We start from the raw sequence: 25,393 nt of genomic DNA on the forward strand, positions 1-25,393 counted from the left end.
TACAGTACTGGGCCGGAAGTTGCCACTTTAATGGCAGCTTCACGGTACAGCCACACCCCACTCTGAGTACTGGACTACCTCTGTACGCTATCTTAGAGCTAGTCTTAGCCAGTTGCCACCCTGCTGCCATCTGGCTATGGGAACAGCTCATCCCTCCGGGTAGACGCCATATGGCATCCTTCCAGGCACGCACATTGCGCCTGCCCGCAGGGCCACGCAGCGGTGCGATCTGTCACCGGATGTGTATCTCGGACACGGCCGATGACAGATCTGTGTACCGGTCCTGTTGCCAGTACCATGTGACCTGCTGTGACCAGTCGCAGCAGGTCACATGACAGTTGTATACAATGGATGGCTTCCTTTCATGCCATCCATCGTATACAAGTGTGTCTAGCTGTGAATGGTCACAGCGATCACATACACAAGCTGGGCCAATCACAGCCCAGCTGTGTCATGTGATTAGCTGTGGCCAAATCACAGCCAAGCAAACGAAAAAACCCTGAATTAATCGATTTCATTCAGGTAAATGTTTGCTTATAGCAAAGAAATTCTTTGCTATAAGCAAATTGTGTAAAAAAAAGCAAAAAAAAATACTGATCACTTCCCCAAAGTAGTACAATGTTACTATGGTAACATTATACTACTTTGGTCATAGTGTAATATCAAAAGAAATCTTAAAAAAAGAGAAAAAAATGTAATAAAATTTTTTTTAAAAAATTATAATTTTTATTTTTTCGTACTGTCACCAGTCAGTGTCCCTGATCACCGCAATGCCAGTTATATGATGATGCTGTACTACACTGGTGACAGTATGTAAAAAAAAACCAAAAACATGAAAATCATTTTTTTAATTTCTTCATTTCTCTCTGTGATTGTTGTTCTCCTCCCCCCCCCCAGTCTTTGCTTTTGCTTTGCTGTATCTTATCTTTAGTTTAACCCTAGGCATGTGTTTCTTTCTGCTTTTTTTTTTCTCATCTCCAACTTCTAACATTCTGCTAAAACATTGTAATAGTACTGCTCGGACCTTGAAGAAGGGGACATACCCCCAAAGCTTGTCCTCAAAATTGTATGTTAGTGCAAATAAAAAAGTATCACGGACAGTACTCAATTGTTCATTTCCGAAAAATTATAACAAAAAAATTACAACTTCAAAAAACTTTTATGAAGTACTTCGGACTGTCTACTATGCAAAAAGGATATCTGTACTGTTCTGACATTCTTGACCCTCAAGAAATTAGATTGGCTGTCGGTACTTCAGGATTGGTCAATTTTCAGATCTATCCCATAGTTTGTGAACTCTATAACTTTCTTACAAACTAAATAATAAATACTAATTTGGGTTATTTTCACCAAAGACATGTAGTAGAATACATCTTGGCCTAAATTTATGAAGAACAATTATTTATTTGCAAACTTTTATAACAGAAACAAAGAAAAACTTGTTTTTTTCCAACATTTTTGGTCTTTTTTTGTTAATTAAGCAAAAAATAAAGACCCCAGCGGTGATTAAATACCACCAAAAGAAAGCTCTAGTTGTGTGAAGAAAATGATAAAATTTTAGTTTGGGTACAGTGTTGTATAACCGTGCAATTGTCACTCAAAATGTGAGAGCGCTGAAACCTGAAAACTGGCCTTGGCAAGAAAAAAAATAAGTGCCCTGTATTGAAGTGGTTAATTATTACCTAATCTGAGAACTGGTGGTAATTCTTTAGGAATCTGTTGGTGCCACAGTGAATGGTTTCTCAAGTAGCCGAGAATAAGAACTACCTTTAGTTTGCCACGTGTCAGTAATACTATCAACATTAGTGCAAATGCTTGTCTGAAATAGGCACAGGTAGTTCTTTAGGGAACCACCAGAAACATTTTGTTGAATGACCCTGTGTATGTGATTTGTATTAGAACATGTCTTGGGTGTTATACAGTTTTCTAATTGCTGGAGCACAAGTTGGTCAGTCCAACCAAGAATGACATTTCAGTTTTTAGTGGATGCTGGAGAGTTAAAGTGGTTGTAAACCCTCACCTTGTAAAACAACCCATTAAGTTTAAAATAGAAATGAAAGGCAAACGTTTTGTAAATACATCCAAAAACATTATAAATACCTTTTTTTCCATTTTTAGGGGATCACATTCCCTCTGCTCTCAACTACGTAAGAGCTAGGGGAGGAGAAACAGCAATACGCTAATCTTCTCAGTGAATGGCTGTGCAGAGGGGTGGTGTGCCAGGACAAGTCTGATCATTGGAGGAGAGCAGGCCGTGTTCCCAGCACAGCTAGAAAACTAACCAGTCTTCTCCTGTTAAGTTTGTTCCTTTTTTAATGGTAAAGCAGAGGGACTAGCAGGAACACCAGGGATTTCAAACGAAGCAATATGATGGGAACAGGATACTTTTTCATACAAATAGATGGTACAGCAGACACATATCAGGAATATGAAAGGTTGGGTTTACATACTCACCCAAAAGACACATTTTTACACTTGAAATTACAGGTTCATACACCTATCATTGCAATTTATCAACACCTCCCTGCTGTATTTTGTTTTGCAGGACAGGAAACTACTGTATAGAAGGATTTTTTTTCTTCTAAAGTCCTTCAGAAAAATACAAACCATGTAAGTTACAAAATCCATCGGACTCCACCTATAGTTAAAATAACACTTTTAGGTGGACTGACTTTTTAATTGTCAAAGTAATAATATTATATTTTACAAAGCATACACCTCTACAGTCTAAAAATATTTAACTAATGCAATAAAACGACATAATAAGCAAATCTCACATAAAATTATTATGAAAGAAAGGACAATGACATGATAGCACTGAGATTTTACAAGCTTGGCCTATTTTCTGACATGTTCAGCCTAGGAGTTAGGGTGAGGTGTATTGCACCGACATTATGCTGGTTGTGGCAAGCTCGGAACCTCAACCTATCTCACAAGGTGCCACTTAGCATTAGTACCACAAATTAAACCGACACACCTATAGTATAACTTTAACACCTTCATTTAGAGTTTTTCCTGTCCCTGTAATGCCAAATGAAATGCTGAGTAATATATGAGAGAAGGGCATTGAAAAACTGTTATGTAAAACTTAAAGTGGAGCTGCACTGCATCTGAGCACCATAAACCAAAAAAGCTATTTCATTCATGTTTAATATTCAAAGCAAACTCCCCCATCCATCCATGTCTCCATGCTTTATTTTGCTGAGAATTCATTTTGAAAAACACCCCCTGGCATTTCTGGTAGTGGCCGTCTTGAGTAAGGGCAGATGATTCAGGTAGCATTTACTTCCAGGAATCCATCTGCCCATAGCTCAGGCATTGGTTGAGGTTAGAACTCTCCCTCTCCTCCTGCAGGCTCCTGGGATGTGTGACATCATTTGCTTAACCACTTTCCATCCGCCCCATGTACATAAACAGCTGGATGGGAGCAGTGCCAAAGCGGGTCGCCATTTCTAAACGGCCCCCGCATTCCCTGCCTGTGCATGTTCCCTGGGAGTGCGCAGCACCGCGAGGACACAGCAGAACACCGATCGCTGTACGGGACCTCTGTGTCAGGTCCCGATCATGTGATCACTGATTGGCCAATCAGTGATCACATGAATAGTAGTAAACAAGATGTCACTTCCTGACATCATTGCTTACTACTTGTGAAATCTGTAAATGATCACAGAGGTCACATGGTACAAGGCTATTCACAACAGCCTTGTACCATGTGACAAGCTGTGACCAATCACATCTCTCACAGTATTTCTCAATGGCTGCAAGAATGCAGCCAGAGAGCATAAATTATTGCTTTTACAGCTTTTATGGGACTCTTTTTTAATAAATCACGCTAATTCACGCTATATTTATATACTACACTATGGCAAGTGTTTCTGTTTACACATGCGGAGGATCTGTGGGATAAAGAGGAGGCGGTACCATTTGCAGCTCAGTGAGAAGGAAAGTGGAGTCATCTTTGCAGTATACCTACCCGGGTTAAAAGGGATAGGCGGTATTTGACCTATGCAATTTGGGTCATAAAAGGAGGTGAGAGTATATATGTATGTCTCTGGTGGAGGAGCACCTTTAGGAATATATGTGGATATAAGCAATAAAGAGCACCTGTCTTGTGAACAAATTATAAACGCATGGATCAAGCACACATTATGGACTTTCAAGTTGTATTCAGTGTATTCACCATTGTTGCCTAATCACATGGTTTGGATGTTTTAATTCATATAATTCATTTAGTGCGCGGCACTATTTTATGACACAGGATTTAAATAACGCCAACAGTTTACGCAGCGCTTTACAAAATGAAGATAGAAATTTCAGTTACAATACAATTTGGTACAAGAGGAAACAGAGGACCCTGCTCGTTAGAACTTACAATCTAGGAGGAAGGGTTGAGTGATACAAAAGGTAATAGCTGTGGGAATGAGCTGATGGAGGAAATAAAAGGCAGTTTACTAGTTAGAAGTAGGATAGGCTTCTTTAACCGCTTCCCGTCCACCTTATAGCAGAAATACTGCTACAGGGCAGCACGGGTGCGCACAATCACTCATATATACGTGATTTTGCATTTCTGGGTAGAGGGCGCACGCAAGCCCTACCCGCGCTGCTATTCGCAACTGTCAATCACCGGGTCCTGGCTGGTGATTACTCGCCGGCGCCCGGCGAGCAGAACTGTTTTATTTACTAACGGTTGTCCTCCCTGTCAGCTCGGGCACACTGCTTTGGATGGCTGTGCACAGCACAGCCATCCAGAGCAGTGTGATTAATGTGAAGCACACAGACACCGCCCCCTAGTAAAACATTCCCTGCACACAGTTAACCCTTTGATCGCCCCTCATGGTAACCCCTTCCTGCCCAATGCCATTAGTACAATGTCAGTGCTTTTTTTAAGCACTGATCACTGTATTGGTGTCACTGTGGATGTCAGTCAGTGACACCAAGTCCAGTGCCAGAATGTCCGCCACAGTCCCGCTATAAGTTGCTGATTTAGTTACTGATCTAGTCGCTGATCCATTACTAGTAAAAATTTAAAATAAAGAAAAAATCCCAGTATATATACATTTGTAAACGCTATAACTTTCACGTAAACCAATTCATTTACAAGTATTGGGAATTTTTTTTAACAAAGACATGTAGCAGAATACATTTTGGTGTAAATTTATGAAAGCATTTTATTGTTTACATTTTTTTTACAGGACATGTTTAATAGCAAAAAGTCAAAAATATAGTTTTTTTTCTCAAAATTGTCGGTCTTTTTTTTTCTATAGCGCCAAAAATAAAAACCGCATAGGCGATCAAATACCACCAAAAGAAAGCTCAATTTGTGGGAAAAAAAGGACATAAATTTCATTTGGGTGCAGCGTTGCATGACCATGCAATTGTCAGTTAAAGTAATGCAGCGCCATAACGCAAAAAATGGCCTGGTCAGGAGGGGGCGTAAATCCTCTGGAGGGCACGTGGTTAAAGATAAAGGTTTTCAGGGATTGTCTAAAGGTGGACAGATTAGCAGACTGACAGATTGGGGTAGGGAGTTCCATAGGATAGGAGAAGCTCGGGAGAAGTCCTGGAGGCGAGCATGGGAATGGAGTATCGAAACGGACTGTACAAGCACGTGCTGAAATTGCACAGGAGCTTGCGCTTTCCAGAGTGAACCAACTCTAAATGAAAACTAGTGGTGACAAACAGAGACATTTGTGGACTTAACCAATCATTTACACACTAATTCTTCATAATCCACATAATGGAGAAGTGGCAGGGTGCGTGCTTTGCTTACATATTTTGAGCTAAAAGGTTCCTTTCTTTTTAATTTCAGAAAGTTGGGAGGTATGTTGTATGTGTGGAAGAAGGAGATGGGAGAGGGTTGTGGGTTAGTCAGGCATGCAGGTAGCTTACAAGAATAACTGATTACTCTTGCACTATGTTTTTCATCCCTTCCAACCAGGGGTGGACTGACAACTCATGGGGTCCCCGGGCAATAGGGGATCATGGGGCCCCTGTGTCCTTGCCCAAACTCAAAAAAGCCTATGAAAAAAGGTACCAGGGGCATCTCATGGGGCCCCCTACTGACCCCGGGCCCTCGGGCAGTGCCCGAGTTTCCAAATGGTCAGTCCGCCCCTGCTCCCAACTTAAGAACCGAGACAACCTGGGACAACCTGTAATGTAAGCTGGCATGCAGTACACTGTGCACACATATGCTAAGGTCCCTGTACCCACCAAATACTTCTTAACTTCTGTACTGCAAGTGAGAGTTTCACAGACACACATAAACCTGAAGGTTTAGCATTAAAAAATAAAACAGAACATGGACCAAGAGCTAACAGTTTGTCTGGGTCTGCCTGAAAGAGGAACTTCATTAAAATGGTTGAAAACGACTTAGTAACCGACAACTGTTGAGACAAAAAAACGCTTTGTTCTGGAGCATGTAATGCACAGCAGTAAGCACCTTGTATTACAGGTCAGCAGGAGGAAAAGGAGGTATAAAAGGCCAATACCGATTGTCATCAGTGGAAAGAAATATGCATGTTGTTGAAAGAAAAAACGATGCCTGGAGTCAGCTGTCAGTGGGAGGAAAACAATGCTCAACATGGGTGCTTAATGGGAAAAAATGCTCCAGTGAGGGGAAATAGGGGCATTGGTACACTCGGAGGTAGAAGGGGGCAATGTTGCTCAGTGAGGGAAGGGGGGGCACTGGTGCCCTCTGGTGGCAAAGGGGATATGCCTAGTATACTGTGGAGGGGGGCACTGAAGCTCTGTAGATGGATATGGGGGTCCATTGGTGCTCTCTGGAGGGAGATGAGAGCACTGTTACTCTATGGAGGGATGAGAGCACTTGTACTCTGTTGGTGAGATTAGGGTGCGGACATTGGTGTCATTGGTGTGCAGCAGACTTCTTACCTCTCCAAGTTTTGCGTCCCTTACAGCTGCCTCCCTGTGCCAGGATGTTGTCATGTCAGGCAAGAGGGAGGGGCACTGATGCTCTGTAGAAGGATATGGAGGTCCATTGTTGCTCTCTGGAGGGAGATGAGAGCACTGTTACTCTATGGAGGGATGAGAGCACTTGTACTCTGTTGATGAGGTTAGGGTGCGGATATTGGTGTCATTGGTGTGCAGCAGACTTCTTACCTCTCCAAGTTTTGTGTCCCTTACTGCTGCCTCCCTGTGCCAGGATGTTGTCATGTCAGGCAAGAGGGACAGGCACTGATGCTCTGTAGAGGAAGATGAGGGGGCATAGGTACTCTGTGACTGGGGAGGGGTAACTATTACTCAGCGGTGTGCAGCATTCCATAATATTCTATATAGCCGTTTTCAGATTCCCCAAACCATCATTAGATAAAAATGCTGCACTTTTTTTGACTGTGTGCATGAGCCCTTAAGGCCTGGGACACATCAATGCAAAATGCTTTGATCCGTTTTTGCAATGATTTTTGTATTTCACTTTGCATTTTTACACATTTTTGCTGGGGTTTTTTTTTCCGTTTTTTGGGGTTTTTTTTTTGTTTTTTTGTTAAAGGGGAAATGTTTTTGTTGCTGGGCAGAATAAAAATGCAAAATAAACATAAACGCGGCAAAAATACACTATATTTCAACAACTTCTCCATTGAACAAAAGCTACTTTTTGCTTTTAAAAATGTCCCTGACCCATTACAAAAATGCAGCTGTTCAAAAAAGCATAGATGTGAACGTGTCCCATAGGACAGCATGTGAAATGGACTGTAGTGAGTTTCTGCAAAAAGCACTAAAAAATGCATTGGTGTGAACCAGGCCTAAAGTAGAACTAAAACACATATTTTGCATATGGATTGAGTAAGAGAAGGTTATAAGCCCTGTCAGTTTGGTTTCTTTTTGTCATCTGTGTCTCATTCTGGAGATTTCCCTTCACTTCCTGTCCCATAGCCAAAACAGGAAGTAATAGGAAAACTCTCTAAAATGAGGGAATTCCTTGTTTTCTCCTTGGTCATCCAAACTAGAGTCCCCATTGTAAGATTTCTCCTTTATTCCTGTTCTGGTGACAGCCCATCATTTGGAATTATTTTCCATTTTGGGGGATAGCAGTAAACGGGACAAATAGAGAGGGTGACTCTCTCTAAGGGGGGCATAGACGGCAATAAAAACCCAACAGATGTTCTAATCTCTCTCCATTCCATCCAACACTGAACAAAAACATTGCCTTTAGTTATACTTTAGCTGCCAAGGCTTGTTACAAATATCATGTTGACTGACCTCCATTACTTCAGACTTTGAAGTAGTCTAAAATGGACATAAAAATATGAGAACACTTTTGTCTAGAACATGCTCTTGGTTATCTTGGCTTGCTTCTGAAGAGAAAACATACTTATAATGTTTTGTGGTCAGCATCAAACCCTGACTGCATGTTCTGGATCCTATCCCAGCACTTTCACTCCCTACCCAAGGCAGCCTGTTAGTTCCTGGAGATGCACAGGATAGCGTCTTGTAGGTTCAACATTCCTTCAGTCAAAAGATAAGCACAGCCTCCCACCCTGCACTGAGCATTTTGCTAAAATCATGTACTTACCTAGACCTTGCTGCTCAAGTGAGAAGCTACACAGCACCTTCTTCAAATTTCTCCAGTCCACCCATTGTGCCCTCTGAGTCCCTGAATTTAGTTGAAGGTTGTTCTCAGACTGTCAATCTATTGATGGAGGCCTGCAGTAAGTATACTAAATACTGCCCAAATATTGAACATAGCTTCAATTCAGTCTGTGTACCACCATGTACATTTTACCAATATACAGGGCACGATGAGAATCCTGATGCTACAGAAGATGATTAATACCCATACTTTTCAGGGGTACAACTGCCTTTGTACAGCTATTATTCCATTTGATCTTGATCCATTTAAAGCTGAACTCCAGAGAATGTAAAAATCCTCTCTCCTGCACTACAAGGGTTAAATGCTCATTTACATCTAGGGGGCCGAGAGAATCAAATTTACTTGCCTGTTCTTCTGCTTCCACAGATTTCAACAAGCTGCTAGAATGGTACTGGGAGCCTCCTCCACCCTCCAGCAGTCTGCTGCCCTCTGACGCCCAAAGCCCTGCACTGGACATGAGGATGCCAAGGGAACAGTCCACTGCTGAAGCCTGGAGGAGCACCGTCTACTTGGAGAGTGGAGGATTACGTAAGGCAACCCATACACACAGGGCCGTGGATAAGGGGGTACCACCAGTCCTCCTGTACGGGGCCCAGGCCAGCAGGGGGGCCCAGGCAACTAGGTGAATGGGATGTGGACAGGGAAGGTGATCAGCACAGCATGGAGGGCATTTGCTGGAACCAATCACCTGTATGGCTCTCTCTGCAGCAGCTTAAAGCTGGCATCTTCTCTCCCTCCCGCTGTCTTTCACCTGTTGTAGAGAGAGCCATACAGGGGATCAGTTCCAGCAATTGCCCTCCCCCACCGCACCCATCTTCATCCTTGTGCACCATAAGTTTCCCCCTCACAGCTGTTGGCTTCCCTCCTTTCCTTCCCACCACCAGCTGCAAGCACACAACAGGATCCTTCAGGGTGGAGAGTGGGGGAAGGGTCCGGTAAATATGTCACATTTGCTAGTCCTTTCCTTTCCTGAATGAACACAATGAATGAACAGCACTGATCACTCACTGTGTTCATTCATAACTGAAGCATTATGGGGGGGGGGGGTTGGGGGGGTCAGGGCCCTGTCAGGTTGGCTGTATGGGGCCCAGTGGTTTCTAACATCAGCCCTGCATACACAAGTAATTTTTTTTTGTTTAACCAGTGGGTTGAGCAAATAAAAAAACTGCCCTGATCCCCACATCCACACATTCCAACATTCACCATCCACAATCCTCCCCTCTGAGGAGACTTCTCCGCCATCAAAATACACTGATCAGTGCTGCCCACTATAGCTCTGATTGAGCAGGAAAAACTTGACAAGGAGGTTGTACAAAAGTCGATTGGTAGATCGACTTCTGTACAATCACAATGCCTATACACTGATTGAAATTCGGCCAGTTCCTGCTGAACTGGATACATTTCCATCCTTGTAAGGGCTGCTTACGTAAAACTGCTTTTCCAATCTCCAAGACCTAATCATGCATTTAACCCTTGCAGTGCAGGAGCAGCCCCCCCTGAAAGGGAGGATTTCTACTTTTCCTGGAGTTGGGCTTTAACTGTAAAGATCAAGGAAAGGAAAACACTAGATAAAACAAAACTACAGTGAGGTTGATTCAATAAAGAAGTAAAGGCTGTTCACCCAGCAAAGTAAATGTTTATTTTGCAAAATGAGTGTTAGTAAATAAAGTGAATGTTATTTGAAAGTGATTGCAAAGCTTCGGCTGTTTTTTAATTAAAATAGCAAACGTCATAATGCTTGCTCTGTGCAAAGGTTTTGCAAAGAGCAGCCCTGATCCCCCTCTCCCTGGTCCCCCACTGGTGCTTCTGGCTCCTCCTCTTCAGCCAGTGTGCCCATAGGAAGTGGGGGCACTCGTGTGGGCTCGCTTCTGAGCCCCGCTGCCTTTGTCCATAGACACAGACAGTGGGGCACAGCCCTGACCCCCAGTCCCTCATCACAGAGTTTGATAGACAGCATACAAAAGAAGTTGGTCATTGCCCCGGTCTATAACTGGCTTTTACAGCAGTGAACATGGACAGGCATTAAACAAACTACGAAAGCTACCCAGTTCAACTTGTCAGTCAGCCCCAGTTTAACAATGGCTTTTTCCACAAGGAACATGGATAGGTATCACTTATCAAAAAGGGGGATAAGATAGCCAGTTCAACTTGCCAGCCAGCCAGCCAACAACCAAATTAACCTGTCTAACAATATGCCTTTAAAAACGGGTTTAGTTGCACACATTTGCAAATACATACGTGAGCAACATCACAGCACCTCGACATTCTGTGGTCCTAACTCTACAAATTTTGGGAGTCCTCATAGTAAAGGCACATGTATTTAATGGATAGACCAAAGGCAGGTGATCTTGAGGGAGTCCACCCCTCCTTAAAGGTACAGGAGCAAAAAGAACACAGACAGTGGGGCACAACCCTGACCCCCCGCTCCCTCATCACAGAGTTTGATAGACAGCAGCCAATGGCTCCCGCTGCTATGGATCTGCCCTGTGAGGAGGGACAGAGCAGAGAGGGCCGCTGCTCTCATGCACAGCGCTGGATTCTGATGGGGTTCAGGTAAGTATAAGGGGGGTTGTGCGGGATCCCAGGCACAGAGGGTTTTTTTTACCTTAATGCAGGGGGTCTCCAAGCTTTCTAAAGAAAGGGCTAGCTTACTGGCCTTCAGACTTTAGGGGTGTGACGATCGCGGCATCAGACCCCCAGCCCTTCTCACCAACTCGTGACCGAAGGACTAGCCAATTTAAAACCATGCTGTCACGTGCATAACAATGCCAGGCGCAGCTACACCCTGCACAAAGATTTTACAGCTAATGGACCACAATCTATGTGCCAGCAACCTCAGAGCGATTGTTACTGAGTCAGGTTAATTACGCAATTAACCCTTCACACTGCCACCACCGCCTTTTTGTAGAGAAAAGGAGGAAACTTGCCAATATTAGCAATAACACTATGATGTTTTAATAATCGTCTGTATACCCCTGTCACCGCAGGCAGAGATATATATAGGTTTCAAACACACATTAGCACTCTTCAGAGACAGGGATTCTTAGTTTGCATTAAAGAGCTTTAGAAACAGTTCAACACTTTTCAGATAATAGGATTTATTACTAAAAAGGTCAAAAGGGTGCAATAAAAATATTTACAGAGAAAGATGTAGCCAATATATATATATAAATACAGAAAGCAATAACACAGCAAAGAGATAACAGAAAGAAGTTTAGAGAGGTAGAGTACTTGCCAAAAGTCCTGGGTTAAGCAGATCAGGTTTCAGAGCAAAAGGGTACTGTCTCCCAAGTTGGTTCCAATGTTAAAAGGGAGAATTCTTCAAATTTTTTCCCTCAGGCCTGACAACCTATTTTGAGGCCTCCAGCAGGGGGTGTCTCTGAAGCCAAGGGCCAATCGCCTTATTTGGGGAGGGGGTGTCTAGGCAGAGACCCAAGCTAAAACCAAAATCCCTCCCAAGTTATACCAGGGTCAATAACCTTCCCTAGGTACATGTAACATTCTATCCATAGGTAGATTAATATGCAGAATCATCTGCTGAATGTCTAGATATCAAACATGGCATAGTTCACTATTCCAGCTAGAACTATATGGCTTTCTGCTCTCCTGTAGACTTCAACGAGGGGTGTAAGATATCAGACGACTCGCATTAAACTGAGCGATCCAAATATATGCTTTAATTTTATGTAATTAATTCCTATCTCCAGATATAAAATTATATGGGAAAGTGGGTTTTAAATGTGTTGTCTGTTTTACGGCTAGCTGGAATGTCTTTGAAGTCCCGTGAAGGACTGGTTTATGGCTTTATGATTATTTCAGATTGAGAAGCTAACAGACACCTGGGCACCAGCTAATTTGGGATTTATAACCATGAAGCTGTCCCGCTGTGCCTGATTGCCTGTGCACTTCTGAACCCAGCACACAGGGACCACGTGTCCCTCAACAGAGAGGGAGGGGGGATTGGAGGGAGAGAGATACAAGATGGAGGATCCTTAGCAAGATGGATGACCACATCCATCTCTGTGTGCACAATTGCTACAAGTGGGGCCCAGATTGTGCTCAGTGGGAGTAAACAGTGCCCAATCTTTGGTATAAGGGGGAGAAATAGTTGGTGGAATAGTGTCTGATTTTAGTTCTCGGTAGAAGGAATTGTGCCCCATTGTTGGTGTGAGTGAAAGGAATACTGCCCATTGTTGGTGTCAGTGGTAGGAATTATTCCCCATTGCTGGTGTCAGTGGCAGGAATAATGCCTCAAGGACCAGATAAAGGCAAGCAAAGGGCCGCATCCAGCCCCAGGGCCACAATTTGGAGATCACTGCCTTAATGCATAGCATACATTAAGGAAAAAAAAACATTATAGCTGTAGAACCACTTTAATCATGTGTAAAGAAAAAAACCCACAGACCCATCATTCAATCAATTTATTGAGATTGAAAAAAACACAGACCCATCATTCAATTGATTTATTGAGATCTCTGGTTTGGGACTGTGGCAGCTAGGACTTTTGTTGATCACTTCTAAACAATGGAATGATACCTACAGTTGCAAGAAAAAGTATGTGAACCCCTTGGGATTACGCGGAGTTTTGCATGAATTGGGCATAAAATGTGCTCTGAACGTCATCTAAGTCACAACAATAGAAGAACACAGTCTGCTGAACATAATACTACACAAACATTAGATGTTGCCATGGTTTAATTGCACATAACATGTAAACATTCACAGTGCAGGGAGGAAAAAGTATGTGAGGCCCTAGCTTAATGACTTCTCCCAGAGCTAATTGGAGCCAGGAGTGAGCCAACCTTGACTCCAATCAGTGTGATGATATTGGATGTGTTGCTGACAGCTGTCCTGCCCTTACAAAACACACACCTGTTTTGGGTTTACTGGTTTCAAGAAGCACTGTCTGATGTGAACCATGCCTCGCAGAAAAGAGCTCTCAGAAGACCTACGATCAAGAATTGCTGACTTGCATGAAGCTGGAAAGGGTTACAAAAGTATCTCCAAAAGCCTTGATGTTCATGTGTCCACGGTAAGACAGAATGTCTACAAATGGAGAAAGTTTAGCACTGTTTCTACTCTCCCTAGGCGAGGTCGTCCTGTAAAAATGACTGCAACAGCACAGCGCAGAATGCTGCATGAGGTAAAGAAGAATCCCAGAGTGTCAGCTAAAGACCTACAGAAATCTCTGGCACATGCTAACATTTTTGTTGACACATCTACAATAAGGAAAACATTAAACAAGAATGGAGTACATGGGAGGACACCCGGAGGAAGCCATTGCTGTCGAAAAAGAATATTGCAGCACGTTTGAAGTTTGCAAAAGAGCACCTGGATGTTCCACAGCACTACTGGCAAAATATACTGTGGACAGATGAAACCAAGATTGAGTTGTTTGGGAAGAACACACAACACTATGTGTGGAGAAAAAAAGGCACAGCACACCAACATCAAAACCTCATCCCCACTGTAAAACATGGCGGAGGGAGCATCATGGTTTGGGTCTGCTTTGCTGCCTCAGGGCCTGGACGGATTGTTGTCATTGATGGGAAAATGAATTCCAGAGTTTATCAAGACATTTTGCAGGAAAACATATGACCATCTGTCCGCCAACTGAAGCTCCGCAGAGGATGGGTAATGCAACAGGACAATGACCCAAAGCATACAAGTAATTCAACAAAACAATGGCTGCAACAGCACAGAATACGCCTTCTGGAGTGGCCCAGTCAGAGTCCTGACCTCAACCCGATTGAAATGCTGTGGCATGACCTTAAGAGAGCGATTCACACCAGACATCCCAAGAATATTTCTACATTGAAAAAGTTTTGTGAAGAGGAGTGGTCCAAAATTACTCCAGATCGTTGTGCAGGTCTGATCTGCAACTACAGGAAACGTTTGGTTGAGGTTATTGCTGCCACAGGAGGGTCAACCAGTTATTAAGTCCAAAGGTTAACATACTTTTTCCTCCCTGCACTGTGAATGTTTACATGTTATGTGCAATTAAACCATGGCAACATCTAATGTTTGTGTAATATTATGTTCAACAGACTGTGTTCTTCTATTGTTGTGATTTAGATGACATTCAGAGCACATTTTATGCCCAATTCATGCAAAACTCCACGTAATCCCAAGGGGTTTACATACTTTTTCTTGCAACTGTAGTGCATCTGGTGAGTTAATGTTTGCCATTGCTATTGGTGGTAATACACACTTTGATAAATGATAATTTTCTTCTCTGATCGATATCTTCTGATAAGAATAATCAATCTGTAATCGTGAACCCATTCAATCAATGTGGCACACATGGGAAAGTGGATTTTGCTTGATAGTTAAAAGAAGTACAGCCAAAGCTGTTTTGGCTGTACTTCTCCTGTGGATCATTTTGCACTCCTGTGACGTGTGTTCAGCTGATAGTGGGCTGACACCTGCTGTCAGCTGACTTCACTCAGCCGGTCCAGGCTAAGGAAAGATCCCGACTTTAAAGTCAGGATCCACCCCAGAGTCTTGAGCGGTACCTGGCTCAGCCTCTCAGTGAGCCGCTAAGAGCCTGAGCTAGCCGCTCCCTCCCCATCCACAGCTCGGCGCTCCAGTGACCGACAGTCACCGCTCTTTGCTCAGAGCGGCTATGACTCAGTGATCAGCAGTCATGTGATTGCTGAGTTCTCACACAGAGCTGGATGGGGACAGATGCTGCATTCACCTAGGTAAGTATAATTAGGGAAAAAAATTAAATCCCTATTTCTCTTTTAGGATCTGATCATAAGTTGTTGATCACATTTCTGTTTCCACCCTGCAATCTCATAATCTGCTCAATCAAAATACGATCGTATTCACGAACAAAGTGCTGCCGATTGATGCAAAGCGATCACTAATTTTCTGCCCCGGATGATCGACTCTGATTGAATCTGATCTAAACTAGTCAAAAAGTCTAAAACAATCTAAAGAGATGTGACTATGTGCTTGGTTTCTGATTTGAATCTTACATTGATTGCATAGTAAAATTGAAGCGCGTATGACCATCAACACCTAGATGGATGACAGGCTGATATGGCCTCATTATGTACCAATCTCTGTGACCTTTCTATAAAATCTGACTAGCAGGGGCAGTCTGACAATTTATGGGGCCCCCAGCAATAGGGGATCATGGGGCCCCTGTGTCCTTGCCCAAACTCAAAAAAGTCTATGAAAAGGGTACCAGGGGCACCTCATGGGGCCCCCCTACTGACCCCGGGCAGTGGCCGAGTTTCCAAATGGTCAGTCCGCCCCCGCACTAGTCATTCTGCGCTGACGATGAAAGCATACAACAAGCACAACGCGTCTATGGTGTACACACAGTCATCACACGCACACTACTACCGGCTGAGCCATACATTAAAAAGAAAAACAAAACCTATTGAAAAGTCATCTTGTTGAAAACAATGACCGACAGTAGCCGTTGTGTCACCAGCTTGAATTGTAAAAAAACAAAGAGCATGGGCTTATTCTTCTGGCAGGAAGTTTTGACTGTGCAGTTGGAGATTCCTGATTAGCTGTGATGACATGAGCACTGGGGAGGTGAGGGTATGTGTATGTGTCTGATCTCAGCCCTGCCCTGGGAGAGAACATCCACTGCATGTCAGCCTGGCCTCCACACCCCATCCACTGCACGTGGGAGCCTCTGGACTACAGCCCCTGCATGGACGGAGGGATGGATGGAGGGATGATCACCAAGGAGGGTCTGCGCAATACAACTGAAACTATGAGCCCGGGATCTCTCCTGTCTGATTGACAGCAAACATGCCGACTCTGCCCTGACCGTGCTTGGATCTGCTGCCTGACATCTGGGAGGTAATGTGTCTGTGTGTCCACATTGGATTTCTGTGCCTGGCTCATGGCATTCCCTCATAGCCTGTGCCTGGCTGGAAGATGATTGGCATGTCCTGATACTCTGTGCCTGGCTGGAGGAATGTCCCGATACTCAGTGCCTGGCTGAAGGAATGTCCCGATACTCTGTGCCTGGTTGGAGGAATGTCCCGATACTCTGTGCCTGGCTGGATGAATGTCCCGATACTCTGTGTCTGGCTGGAGGAATGTCCCGATACTCTGTGCCTGGCTGGATGAATGTCCCGATACTCTGTGTCTGGCTGGAGGAATGTCCCGATACTCTGTGCCTGGCTGGATGAATGTCCCGATACTCTGTGTCTGCCTGGATGAATGTCCCGATACTCTGTGTCTGCCTGGATGAATGTCCCGATACTCTGTGCCTGGCTGGAGGAATGTCCCGATACTCTGTGCCTGGCTGGAGGAATGTCCTAATACGCTGTGCCAGGCTGGAGGAATGTCCTGATACTCTGCCTGGCTGGAGGGATGTCCTGATATTCTCTGCCTGGCTGGAGGAATGTCCTGATACTCTATGCCCGGCTCATGGCATTCCCTGATACTCTGCCTGGCTGGTGGAATGTTGTAGTACTCTGTACCTGGCTGGAGGATTACTGGAATATCTTGGTGCTGTGTGCCTGGCAGGAGGAATGCCCTAGTGCTCTGTGCCTGGCTGAAGGATTACTGGTATGTCCTAGTACTTTGTGCCTGATTTATGGCATGCCCTCCTATTCTGTGCCAGGCTGGAGAACTACTGGCATTTCCTGGTACTCTGTGCCTGCCTGAAGAACTACTGGTATGGCCTGGCACTCTGTGCCTGGCTGGAGGAATACTGGATTGTCTTGGTACACTGTGCCTGGCTTATGGTATGCCCTGGTACTCTGTGCCTGGCTGGAGGTATGCTGGCATGTCCTGGCTGGAGGAATGCTGGCATGTCCTGGTACCCTGTGCCAGGCTGGAGGAATGCTGGCATGTCCTGGTACTCTGTGACAGGCTGGAGGAATGCTGGCATGCCCTGGTACTCTGTGCCAGACTGGGGGAATGCTGGAATGTCCTTGTCCTCTTTGCCAGGCTGGAGGAATGCTGGCATGTCCTGGTACCCTGTGCCAGGCTGGAGGAATGCTGGCATGTCCTGGTACTCTGTGCCAGGCTGGGGGAATGCTGGCATGCTCTGGTACTCTGTGCCAGGCTGGGGGAATGCTGGCATGTCCTGGTACTCTGTGCCAGGCTGGGGGAATAATGGAATGTCCTGGTACCCTGTGCCTGGCTGGAGGAATGCTGGAATGTCCTGGTACTCTGTGCCTGGCTGGAGGAATGCTGGCATGCCCTAGTACTCTGTGCCAGGCTGGGGGAATGCTAGCATGTCCTGGTACTCTTTGCCTGGCTGGAGGAATGCTAGCATGTCCTGGTACTCTGTGGCTGGCTGGGGGAATGCTAGCATGTCCTGGTACTCTGTGCCAGGCTGGGGGAATGCTGGAATGTCCTGGTACTCTGTGTCTGGCTGGAGGAATGCTGGAATGTCCTGGTACTCTGTGCCTGGCTGGAGGAATGCTGGCATGTCCTGGTACCCTGTGCCAGGCTGGAGGAATGCTGGCATGCCCTGGTACTCTGTGCCAGGCTGGGGGAATGCTAGCATGTCCTGGTACTCTGTTCCTGGCTGGAGGGATGCTGGCATGTCCTGGTACTCTGTGCCAGGCTGGTGGAATGCTGGCATGTCCTGGTACTCTGAGCCTGGCTGGGGGAATGCTGGCATGTCCTGGTACTCTGAGCCTGGCTGGGGGAATGCTGGCATGTCCTGGTACTCTGAGCCTGGCTGGGGGAATGCTGGCATATCCTGGTACTCTGTGCCAGGCTCTGCACATTCCTGAGCGGATTACTGCTAAAAGAAGACCCAGGACTGCAATCCATCAGCATGGAGGGGACCTCTGTTTAGGTCTGGGGTAGCAATGTTTACTGATGTGCCTGCACTTTTTGTTGGAGGAACTTGTCGATTATAAACACAGTAAACCAGCCTTGGATACCTTTTTTTAACGTTACACATTTTTATCTTAAGTTCCACCTTTCCACCTTAAATTAGTTAGAACATTTTAAATGTGTACATGTTTGCATAATTGGTTTGTTTCCAGGAATCAGTTTAGTTTTGAAGATATTTGTGGATTTTTATCTCTGGAAAAGGTCCATGGTTTTGGTTTATGCTGAAGTTTTTTTATCTTATCGCTATTTTTTTTTAGAACAGTACATTCAACTTTTGCTATCCATTATGTTAACTTGGTGTTTTCAGCTTTAAACAGAGAAAATATTCCCCTACATTCTGACCATACTTTTCCCTTACAATAACTGAACAAAAATCCCTGAATTATGAACGTGTTCTGCAGAGAATACTAGTCTGGGGTCCCATGGAGGTTGGGGATCTAGAGTTTAGGAGACTGAAATTCAGACGTAGCTAGCCAATCCCTTTCCCTCTCCCTTCCCTTCAGTTGAGATAAGGAGGTCAACAACATAACATCTGGCCATGTGATTGGACTACGTTAGCCTGTTGTAGGGTTGGATTTTTATGATTTACTTTTTTATGATTTAATATTGTAAGGGCTTGAGATGGTCAGGGTGGAGGGCAATTAGTTCTTCTATAGGTCATTTTTTTCTATTTAAATACGTATTTAAAGTGCAAGAAAATGTCTTTTGTTTAAATAATTAAGCAGATCTTTGTCTGGCCTTGACTATGTGTGAACGATATGGTTAACTAGGATGCCATAGCATGAGGGGGGATATACAGCTGGGTGTTTGCATAGTCACAACTTTATGTTTTAGTATTTCGTAAGGAAGGTTTAAAACACACATTCGGTTTTTTGTGTGCTGCTAGAGAGCTTTCCCTGCTTTTCGAGGACTTGCCTCTGAGGAGTTGGCTCTGAGGAAGAAGCAAGTCCTCGAAACATGTCAGCCTGTTAGGTCCAGAGTTCCCATTACGGACACACACGTAGTGCGGATTGGACAGAGCAGTTGTTTCACGATGTGCCTTTGACTGTATTATCATTTTGTGAGTAGAATACCTACCGTATATACTCGAGTATAAGCCGAGTTTTTCAGCACATTTTTTGTGCTGAAAAACGGCCCCCTCGGCTTATACTCGAGTCAACGTCTGCAGGGGGGGGCGCAAGGCTCCGTCAAGGGGGGCGCGTACAGGGGTGGGCAGAGGGCTGCTGTCTCTTACGTGGCTCCCACAATGATCCATCCAGGAAGCGCTGCTCCTTCCGTCACTCCGGCCACTCCCTCACTCCTGCCGCGAGGCTCCGCCTCCTCACCAGTGATTGGCCGCCAGAACTGTAGCTCAGGAAAGGTACACAGGCGGCCAATCACGGGTGAGGAGGCGGAGCCGAGCGGACCCGCAAAAATCGAGTGAGGGAAAAGCCGGTAAGTGTGCAGTGCAGAGGTGCTGCTGCAACCACATATGCTGGCTGCAGCAGCACCATACTGCAACAGGGGTCAGCAAGTGTCATTGGTCTCAGTGGGAGGAATAGTGCCGCATCATTGGTGTCACTGATACTAATGATGGGGCATTATTCCTCCCACTGACACCAATGACGGGGCACTATTCCTCCCACTGACACCAATGATGGGGCACTATTCCTCCCACTGACACCAATGATGGGGCACTATTCCTCCCACTGATACTAATGATGGGGCATTATTCCTCCCACTGACATTAACGATGGGGCACTATTCCTCCCAGTGATACCAATGATGGGGCACTATTCCTCCCACTGACACCAATGATGGGGCACTATTCCTCCCACTGACACCAATGATGGGGCACTATTCCTCCCACTGATATCAATGATGGGGCACTATTCCTCCCACTGACACCAATGATGGGGCACTATTCCTCCCACTGATACCAATGATGGGGCACTATTCCTCCCACTGACACCAATGATGGGGCACTATTCCTCCCATTGATACCAATAATGGGGCACTATTCCTCCCACTGACACCAATGATGGGGCACTATTCCTCCCACTGACACCAATGATGGGGCACTATTCCTCCCACTGATACCAATGATGGGGCACTATTCCTCCCACTGACACCAATGATGGGGCACTATTCCTCCCACTGATACCAATGATGGGGCACTATTCCTCCCACTGACACCAATGATGGGGCACTATTCCTCCCACTGATACCAATGATGGGGCACTATTCCTCCCACTGACACCAATGATGGGGCACTATTCCTCCCACTAATACTAATGATGGGGCTTATACTCGAGTCAATAGTTTTTCCCAGTTTTTTGTGGTAAAATTAGGTACCTCGGCTTATATTCGGGTCGGCTTATACTCGAGTATATACGGTACTTTTTTATTTAATAAATACATTATTTAAGGTAATGCACTAGGCCGGTGCGCCCTCTGGTTTTCTCAATCAGTAATTTGGACTTCCCCAGTCATTTGAGGGCAGCAAGGCGTGCATATCCCAAGAAATTCGTGATGTGGTCCTATCTATACAGAGTTCATCCCTAAGCGCAGGAGTATCTGGGTTTGCCAGTTATTCACTGTATTTTCTCAGTATAGACTGACAGTGCTGTGCAGAGCAGCAGAGGCTTGGTTGGCTCAGAGTGCTGATCCCTCTACCAGGTTGGCTCTGGCTGCGCCTGAAATTACATGAAACTTATATAAAGAAAGAATTAGGGTACTCCTGTATGTGTGTATATATCTGTACAGTTGTATACGACTCTTTGGACCAGCAATCTAGGCACTATGCCTGGCAAGCTTTTTTTCCATAGAATTTTCTTGGCATAGGTAGGTCCCTAGGCCTTTCCTAAACCCTACCCAATTACTGTGGCTTGGGAATGGAACGCAAAATATAATAACACATGTGCATAGCCAATGGAAGCCAAATAGCCTATCAAAATAACACCCAAGGAAACACAGAAGAACATGCAAACTCCATATATGTAAATCAGATGTATTAATTAAAAAAATGTAATGAAAATATACAAACCATCCCCTCTCAAACCGTCCCCTCTCACATAGCTACCCCCTTATCCCCCCTCCCCCTCGACATAACCCGCAGGGACTTCGTCGCTGCTCAAACTCTCTCCAACCCCCTTCACCCTCACTCAGCTACCCCCTCATCACCCCTCTCCCACGGCCCCACCACTGCTCTGACCTCCTCTTCCACCCCACCCTACATTCCTCATACTGAAGCTCCCCCCACACTCCGCACCTTTGACCTTACTACCATCGAGGAAGTCTCCAAGATCCTCTCTGATGCCCACCTCACCACCTGCCCCCTCGACCCTATCCCCTCACAACTCCTACGACCTTCCTCCTCCTCCATCCTACGCTCCCTCACCCACATCTTCAATCTCTCCCTCTCCTCAGGCACTTTCCCCTCCCCTCTGAAACATGCACACATCACCCCCATACTTAAAAAGCCCTCCCTGGACCCCAATGACCCGAACAACCTCAGACCCATCTCCCTGCTCCCATTTACATCTAAACTCCTCAAGCGCCTAGTCTACACCCGCCTATGCTCTCACCTCAACGACAACAACCTCCTCGATCCCCTACAGTCCGGCTTCCGTCCCCTACACTCCACCGAAACTGCCTTACTCAAACTCTCCAACGATCTGCTAACCGCCAAAGCTAATGGCCACTATTCAGTGCTCCTACTCCTTGACCTCTCTGCGGCCTTCGACACAGTCAACCACCCCCTCCTCCTCAAAAAACTACACTCCCTCGGCCTCAGAGATTCTGCTCTCTCCTGGCTCTCATCCTACCTGTCACAACGCTCCTTCAGCGTTACCTATAATGCTACCACCTCCCCCTCACTCCCCCTCTCTGTTGGGGTCCCTCAAGGCTCTGTCCTTGGGCCCCTTCTCTTCTCCATCTATACCTCCTCCCTTGGCCAACTCATACACTCTCACGGCTTCAACTACCACCTCTATGCCGACGACACACAAATCTATCTCCAACCTATCCTTCCAGCCCCAAGTCCAATCTTTAACAAACTCGTGCAGACTCCACCTCCGCAACATCGCCAAAATCTGCACGTTCCTAACCCCAGAAACCACTAAACAGCTCATCCACTCCCTCATCATATCACGACTCGACTACTGCAACTCCCTCCTCACTGGCCTGCCTCGCCGCTGGCTATCCCCGCTTCAGTCGATCCTGAATACGGCTGCCAGACTCATTCTCCTTTCCAACCGCTCTGTCTCCGCCACCCCCCTCTGCCAATCCCTCCACTGGCTTCCGATTGCGCAACGGATCAAATTCAAAATCCTAACGCTGACGTACAAAGCTGTCCACCATACTGCCCCGAACTACATCACTGACCTAATATCCAAGTACCGCCCAGCACGTACACTCCGCTCCTCACAAGACCTCCTTCTCTCTAGTTCCCTGGTCTCCTCCTCCCATGCCGCCTCCAGGACTTCTCCAGGGTGTCACCCATCCTCTGGAACTCCCTGCCCCAACCCATCAGATTATCACCTACTCTCCTCTCCTTTAGGCGCACCCTGAAAACCCATCTCTTCAGGGAAGCCTACCCCACCCCCTGCTAACTTGCCGACCTCCTCCACTCTTCCTACCACTCCATCCCCAACAGCTATCTCCTCCTGTGCCACCATCCCCTCCCTCCTAGATTGTAAGCTCGAAAGAGCAGGGCCCTCGAACCCCTCGTGTATCACATTGTATTGGTATTGTTCTGTCACATGTTCTGTCCCCCTTTGTAATGTACAGCGCTGAGCGAACTATTGGCGCTTTATAAATACTGTATAATAATAATAATAATAATAATACAAGAACTGGATTAAGGGCTAATTTACACCAGGTGTGGTGCAGAAACCCATGCAAAATCACATTTTCACCACAGCGTGAAAACATGCCGCATTCCACAGGTGCACATGAATGCCATTCATTTTTCATGGTATCCCCATGCATCTGGTAAACGTGTGTGCGTTTGTGCCTGCCAAAATGCTGTACCATGTGGTTTGGTGCAGCGCAATTTTAAAAACCGGGCGTGTACTATTATTGCACATTTCACATGTACAAGGCAGCCCATTGAAATGTGAAAAAGAAGTGCGCGGACCCACATCATGGTGTGAATGAGCCCTCAATGTTGATTTTCACATCTGTTTGAGTGCAGATTTAAAACACAACCAGCTGCAGAAGGTAAAATTAAAATGTGTTGGATTTATTCATAGAATGTACAGCTACAGATTACTTTGAACTACCAATGATTCATTAATTATAATGCTGATCATAGGAAATCTGTCAAATGGGCTTGTTTAACGGACTTTCCTTGGCTCTGAATCTGTGTTTCATGGGTAGAAAAACCTGCTCTATGGTTTCTGTTTAATTTGATACACTGTTACTAGCACGTTTGTCACAAAGAAACATACTGTGTGTTTTATATATTCTTCTAGCCACAGGTGCAGTAATGCAGTATGCAGTTTGTGTTTGATCTGTTTCTGCAGTGTTTTTTGCGGTGTATTTTGTGTTTATGCACATGCATATTTTATGTGTTTTTGACGCATTTTGCTTTTTTTTTTTCAACTTGTTGCTAGGCAGATTAAAATGCAAAATGCATCAAAAATGCATAAAAAATGCTCTACATGCATTTTTGCAGCATTCTCATTGAAGTCTATTGAACCAAAAATGCAACATTTTGTGTTTTTCCTTTCCACAAAATGCACTGGATAAAAATGCAGAGATGTGAACTTGTCCCATAGGAAATCATGTTAAATGGACTGCTGTGCATTTCTGAAAATGCAACGGAAAAGGCATAGGTGTGAACCTAGACTAAGGCCCAGTCCACAGCAGAACGATGTGTGAGAAACTCACGTCCGTGTGCATTTCCCACACCCCAGTCAAGAAGCTCTACACTTGCAATCTGCAGCGGGTGTCACTGCAATGCTAACGACACCCCAAACGCATGTCGCAAATGCACTGTGTTTGCCAGCGCCGGAGTACCATTCGATCCATTTGGTCTGCAAATTAGTGCATGCAATATGTTTGCTGTGGTCCAGCGTGATTTCAGCCCATTCAAATGAATGGGCTGAAATCACACTGCACTCAGATTGCATGTGAATCTTACAGCATGTTCCTGTGCGATTCATGATGTGAACTGACTCTAAAGGATAATTCTGAACATCATTCAACTTACTAGGGTTAATTTTACCCTTCTGAGGATTTGTAATGCCAGTAGTGACTGTCTTGTAAATTTCTGATTCAGATGAACAGGAAGCTCATAGGGATGGTCAGACAACAATCTATGGAAAAAAACAATAGACAAAGGAGGCAAGGAGAAAATTGGTAAAGCCCCCTTTTAAGTTAAGCCTTGTACACACAATGAAAATATGATGAATGATCGTCCGTTGTTTTTTTTTTTTGTATGCTAACTTAATATGAAGAGGTTACTTAAGTTATGAAAATGCTCATACGAGAGAATACAACTTCGGAAGCTATTTAATGTATTGTATTGTATTGTAATGTAATCTTTTGTTTTTTTTATGGACAAATACCATACCGATTAATCGAAAATCATTCATTCTCGCTCTCTGTTATCACATAAGAAAAGATTTTGTGGTTTTCCCTTCGGATTATTTCACATAAACTGTCGTGATTGGCTCTTGAAAGCTGTGTACTAACAATCAGATTATCAGAAGATCGCTTTGAATACAGTATTTTCCATCCGATTTTCTCATTGTGTGTACTAGGCATTGGGGTAATGTTTATAAGCAGTTGGTATCCAGTTTGTATTAGCGATGTAATATGGGTGGAAAGAATAAAATGAATTGGCATAAAGTCTCTTGAACACTAGCATCACATTGCATTGGACAAATCGTTCATATTCACAGGCACAATCTGGAGGTGCATTGGGGTAAACCACAAAGGGAGCTGGATACAACACGCGCATGCTTT

At 45.0% G+C, this 25,393-nt stretch overlaps 1 protein-coding gene across 1 annotated transcript in view; it reads left to right on the forward strand.

Moving 5' to 3' along the window:
* Positions 1–16,226: 16,226 nt before the first annotated feature.
* The window catches only part of ARHGEF9 (Cdc42 guanine nucleotide exchange factor 9), a 490,351-nt gene continuing 481,184 nt past the window's right edge, over positions 16,227–25,393 (forward strand). The window contains exon 1 of the mRNA XM_089685190.1: positions 16,227–16,435. The gene's annotated coding sequence lies outside the window, so the exon portion shown is untranslated. The remainder of the gene's footprint in view (positions 16,436–25,393) is intronic.

The sequence above is a fragment of the Staurois parvus genome, unplaced genomic scaffold (genome assembly GCF_062004578.1).
Source record: "Staurois parvus isolate SC_StPar_1 unplaced genomic scaffold, SC_StPar_1.0 ptg000365l, whole genome shotgun sequence".
NCBI lineage: Eukaryota > Metazoa > Chordata > Amphibia > Anura > Ranidae > Staurois > Staurois parvus.